Here is a 6583-nt window from a genome sequence, read left to right on the forward strand (position 1 = left end):
GGAGAGAAGAAAGGAAAACAACTCCCAAACATATAGCATGGAAACAGCAATCTGAAGAGTGCCTGGGGCACATAGTGGGAGGTTACTGGCTCATCTTGGAAATGCCCAAAGAGACAGCTTCAAGGAGAGAGTCCTCCAGTAACAAAAGAACTGGCAGGCAACATTTTCCTCCTCTCCCCCTCAGTATAAGCAGAGGGCCACCCACAGGAACCAACACAGTGTAGACACTCACTCCCTAACTTGCTTAAGCCAACTCCTGCCCCCATCCCCACCCCACACACATACTCTAGTGGAACTGCCCCTCCCAGTCATGCTTGCCTCAGTCCCAGTATAGTGGGCCCTCTCCCCCAAAACTGGCCCAAACTCCTGCTCACACCACATCTCCCCACTCAAGAATTTTGCAGAGCCTCTGTTCTAGCAGTGGTGGCAACAGGTCTCACCTAACAGACCACAGCACACCTAATTAAAACATACCACTTTCAGGCCAGGGACCAAACACTGCCAAAAACAGGCAGAGAGAGCCTCTGCAGATGAATGGCCTGAAGGATAAAGTAACCAGAACAAAATAGCAGAACAATGCAGCACATGTTTCAGAACACTCCCAGAAGTACCTGGCGCTGGCAAACTGACGACATTATAAGACAGGACACTACCAGACCTCTTCTTCATAAAGCCATTATTCTCAAAAACAGGAGATGTAGTCAGCTTTCCTAGCACATAGAAACAGGCACAGAGACTGATACCAAATGAGAAGACAGAGACATTTATCCCAAATGAAAGAACAGGTCAAGGTTATGGCCAAACATCTAAGCAAAACAGGTATTATTTACATGCCTGATAGAGAATTTAAAGTTATGATCACAGAAGATACTCACTGCACTTGAGAAAAGAGTGAAAGACATGACTGACACCCTTAATAAAGAGAATAGGAATAGAGATAAGGAATAACAAAGAGAAAAGGAATAACACAGTGGAGATAAAGAGCTCAATAAATGAAATCAGAAACACACATGATTGAATGAACGGCAGACTGGAAGAAGCAGAGGAATGAATTACTGACCAAGAAGACAAAGGAATAGAAGGTAATCAAGCTGAACAAAAGAGAGAGAGGAAAAAAAAAGAAAAAAAAGAATTGTGTAGAAGTAGAATAAATTTAGGGAACTCAGTGACACCATCAAACATGACACTCACATTATAGGAGTCCCAAAAGAAGAAAAGAGAGGAAAGGGGGCAGAGAGTTTATTAGACAAAATAATAGCTGAAAACTACCCTGATCTGGGGAAGGAAACAGACACCCAGATCCATGAGGCACAGAGAACCTCCATCAAAATCAACAAACAGAGACCCACACTAAGATGTATTATAATTAAATTGGCAAAATTTAATTAAAAAAAAAACTTAAAAAAGAGAACTACAGGCCAATATCCCTGATGAACATAAATGCAAAAATCAACAAAATACTAGCAACCCAAATTCAACAATACATTTAAAAAGAAACCATTCAACACAATCAAGTGGGATTTACTCCTGGGCTCAAGGGTGGTTCACTATTCATAAATCAATCAACAAGATATACTACATTAGTAAGAGAAAGGATAAGAACAATATGATCATTTCAATAGACACATGAAAAGCTTTTGAAAAAATACAACATTGATTCATGATAAAAAACCTGCAACAAAGCAGGTTTAGAGGGAACATACATCAACAAAATGAAGACCATATATGAAAAACTCACAGCTAACATCATCCTTAATGGAGAAAAATTGAGGGCTTTTCTCCTAGGAATAAAAAGGATATCCAGTCTCACCACTTTTACTCAACATAGTACTAGAAGTCCTACCCACAGCAATCAGACAAGATAAAGGAACTAAAGGCATCAAAATCCAAGGAAAATGTAAAACTTTCACTAGTTTCAGATGACATGATATATAAAGAAAAAACAATATATTTCACCAAAAATACTGCTGGAACTGATAAACTAATTCAGTAAAGTCACAGTGTATGAAATCAATGTACAGAGGAAGTGTGTTGCATTTCTATATGCCAATAATAAAGTGGCAGAAAGAGAAATTAAGAAAAAATCCCATTTACCATTGCCTAAAAATAAGATACCTAGAAAGAAACCTAACTGAAGAGGTGAAAGACATGTACTCTGAAAACTAGAAAACAGTGATGAGAGTATTGAAGATGATACCAAAAAAATGGAAATACATTCCATGTTCATAGATTAGAAGAATGGATACTGTTAAAATGTCTGTATTACCAAAAGCAGTCTACACATTCAATGCAATTGCTATCAAAATATCAACAATGTTTTTCATGGAACTAGAACAAACAATTCCAAAAAAAATTTTTTTAAAGATTTTATTTATTCACTCGACAGACAGAGCTCACAAGTAGGCAGAGAGGCAGGCAGAGAGAGAGATTGGTGCTCCCCACTGAGCAGCGAGCCTGATGCAGGGCTCAATCCCAGGACTCTGGGATCATGACCTGAGCTGAAGGCAGAGGCTTAACCCACCGAGCCACCCAAGTGCCCCAACAATTCCAAAATTTGTATGTGACCACAGAAGACCCCAAATAGCCAAAGCAATCTCGTAAAAACAAACAAACAAACAAACAAACAAAAAACAGAGCTAGAGGCATCACAATTGGACTTCAAGGTTTATTACAAAGCTGTAGTGATCAAGACAGTATGGCACAAAAAAATTAGACACATGGATCAATAGAACAGAATAGAAAACCCAGAAGTGAACCCACAACTATGGTCAATTAATCTCTGACAAAAGTAAAAGGAATATCCAATGGAAAAATGTCTCTTCAAAAAACAGTGCTGGGAAAACTGGACAGCAAACTACAGAAGAAAGAAACTGGACCACTTTCTTACATCATAGAGAAAAATAAATCAAAATGGATAAAAGCTGTAAATGTGAGACCTAAAACTACAAAAATTCTGGAAGAACACAAGCAGCAACTTCTTAGACATTGGCCAGAGCAACATTTTTTTTAAGATATGTTTCCTGAGAAAGGAAAAAAAGCAAAAATAAACTATTGGGACTACATCAAAATAAAATGCTTCTGCACCGTGAAGGAAACAGTCAACAAAATTAAAAGGCAAAGTCCTTAACGGGAGATATTTGTAAAGGACATATCTGATAAAGGGTTAATATCTAAAATATATAAAGAACTGATAGACCTCAATATCAAAAAAAACAAATAATCCAATTAAAACACGGGCAGAAGACATGAACAGATATTTCTCCAAAGAAATCATACAGATGACGAATAGATACATGAAAATATGTTCATCACTTACTATCAGGGAAACACAAATCTGTAATGAGATACCACCTTACACCTATAAAAATGGCTAACACCAACAACACAAAAAACAACAGGTGTTGGAAAGGATGTGCAGAAAGGGAATTCTCCTGCTCTGTTGGTGGGACTGCAAACTGGTTTAGCCACTATGGAAAATAGTATGGAAGTTCCTCAAAAAGCTAAAAATACAATATCTTATGATACAGGACTTACACTACTAGGTATTTCCCAAAAGAATGCAAAAATGCTATTTCAAAGGGATACATGCACCCTAATGTTTATAATAACATTATTTACATTAGCCCAACTATGGAAGCATCCCAAATGTCCATGAATTGATGCATGAATGAAAAAAAGTGGTATACAATGGAATATTATTCAGTTTTAAAAAAGAATGAAACCTTGCCATTTCCAATGACATGAATGGAGCTAAAGAGTATAATACAACGTGAAATAAATCAGACAAAGAAAAATACCATATGATTTTTAGAAAGTGGAATTTAATAAACAAAATAAGTGAGCAATGGGAAAACAGAGAGAGAGAGATAAATTGAGACCCAGATTCTTAATTATTTGGAATAACTTGATGGTTATCGGAGGGGTGTTTGGGTGGGGAAAGGGATGGGTTAAACAGGTGATGGGTATTAAAATATGCACTTCTGATAAGCACCAAGTGATGTACGGAATTGTTGAATCACTATATTATACAACTGAAACTAAGATAATATTATATATTAATTAACTGGAATTAAAGTAAAAACTTAAAATGCCAAAAAAAAGAAACAAAGTGAAATTGCATAATTTCTTCAAAATAATGATAATAAAATAAAATGTATCTGATCTATGCGATTCAGGTAAAGTAGTGACTCAATAACTTTTCATGGATTAAGTTAATTAAATAGAAAGAAACAAGCAAACAAAAAAAGGTAACTCATATGGTCCCAAACCAGAACAATTAGCTAAACCAAAAGAAAGCAAGAGAAGATAATTGTATTAATAGCAAAAATTAACATTACAAAAAGGAAAGTACTGAAACTAACAAATAAATAAAAAACATGACTCTTTGAAAAGAAACAACCAAAAAATGCAAATTAGTAGCCATCCTCATTTTTAAAAAGAGAAAAGAAGCAGAGATACAAAAGGAGAAGGTAGAAGAGCTATCAGAGCACAGAAAACCTTTTTTAAAAATTCATTAATAAATGTTGGGAGAAACTCTATGAAAATATACTTGAAAAACCTGAATAAGGTGGATATATCCCTAGAAATATAATTTAACCATCATTGATTACGTTCAATAGAAAAATACTAAACTATCCAGTTTCCATAAAAGAAAAAGAGAATTTTCCAAATGTCTACTCAACAAAAAAGGAATCAGACCCAATGGCTTTTATTTGGTTATTCTAAAAAACATAAATATCAGATAATTGATGACAACTGACCCAATTCAGAGCACTAAAGAAGAAATAAGCATTCTGAAGAAAGTACTACAGACAAATCTCCCTTCTGTATACTGAAGCAAAAAGCTACAAAAAGTACTGGGAAATAAAATCCAATGAAATGTTAACTGAATGATTCATTTTGACTCACTTACATGTCTGCTTGGAATACAGAGGTAACTTAATATTACAAAATATATTAATATAATTTGCTAAATTAATAAAAAGAAAATCATATAATTTTCTACATTGAAGGCAAAGAAAGCATTTGACCAGATATTTTCATGATTGAAAACTAAACAAAAGAGTTAAAGATTTTAGGTCCAAGGTGGCAGTGCAGGAAATTCCTGAACTCACCTCACCCCATAGAAACACCAAATCTGTAGCTATATATAGATCCCTACCTTCTGGAAAAAGATCTCAAAACTGAGTGAGCTATTCTCCAGAACGAAGGATAAAAGGTCTGGTTGTGAAAGCTAAAAAGGGCAGAATCATAGCCTTATACAAAACAAAACAAAACAAAACAAAACCACCCCTGGGGACACACACAGGGAGGGATCTCACCAAACAGGTGCTTCTCCAGGAAGAGTGAGGGATTGTGCCCCACATTAGGCAATTTGGCTTGAACATATGGCTTAGAAATCCAATGTGGCTGATATGTAGGGGTACGAAAGTGCTAAAAGGAAATTAAGATTCCCATTTTGGAGGGTTCATATGCAGTCTTGTTTACCTTGAGATTCGGGGTGGGGGAAGCAGTTTGAAAAGCATCTAGATAATATGTGAGAAAGATTCTGTTTGCTTATCTGGGGGCATCAGCTGGGAAGCCCAAGGAGAACTGAGATGCTCTCTAAATGATGAAGTTCTAGAACCTGGTGAGGTTCAGTGGGCTGAGGTCCAGAGCCAATGACCAAGAAAGAATTCTTAAGACATCTTTGGTGCAAAATGGTAGTTTATTAAAGCACAGGGACAGGACCCGTGGGCAGGAAGAGCTGCTGTGAGGGGTGGCAGGTTATGTACCCTGAGGTTGGGGGAAGGTGAGGGGAAGGAAGGTTTCAGTGGAGTTTTCATATGCTAAAGAGGGCCTACAAGGTGCCAGGATGTCCCAGGCCTACCAGAGGCCTTGCCATAGCAGCTGCATCAATGTTGTCTTTAGACCAGCCATTAACATTAAGATAGTTGGGAGACTTTTTGGTGGGATGTCACATCCTGCTATCATCTTTGTTAGTGAGATTTGGGACATTTGTAAGCCAAGGGAGACTCCTGTCTAGCAGGATTGTGAGCTCTGCAAGTTAACTATTTGCTTATTGTTCATGGCAGTCAGGGCTGCCTGAGGGATGCTACACATATGACTGAGGGGGAGAGGATGGAGAGGGGGGTGCAAGGTGCCAGCTTTTGCTTTGTCTTCAGCCAGCCTCGTGCTCCCTCATCACAAAGACAGGCACTGGCAGGCACCAGTGATGAACTGTAAGTATAGCCTGATAGCACAAGCAGGTGAACTTAGATGGGGCACCCTTCCACCACATTGCTGGAATGGGCAAGAGTGAACAGTTGCAGTACTTGCTGAGGCCAAAGAACACGGGCAGTTGCAGCACTCTCCTGATCCTTGACTGGGTTAGGTAAGCACAAAAGTTCAATGAGTCCTCTTGCTTACAGCCTAAAGCTAGCATTCACCCACAGAAAATGCACTCTGCATCAGTGAAGCTGATGGGTACATGTATTCAGGACATTTTCCTATTGCCTTTCTGAAGTCAACAATTATCCCCTGCTTCCTACACTCTCCAACAGCCTTATAGACATGCTTCATCCACACAGAAGTCACCCCAGGA

The sequence above is a fragment of the Neovison vison genome, chromosome 1 (assembly GCF_020171115.1).
Source record: "Neovison vison isolate M4711 chromosome 1, ASM_NN_V1, whole genome shotgun sequence".
NCBI classification, from domain to species: Eukaryota; Metazoa; Chordata; class Mammalia; order Carnivora; family Mustelidae; genus Neogale; species Neogale vison.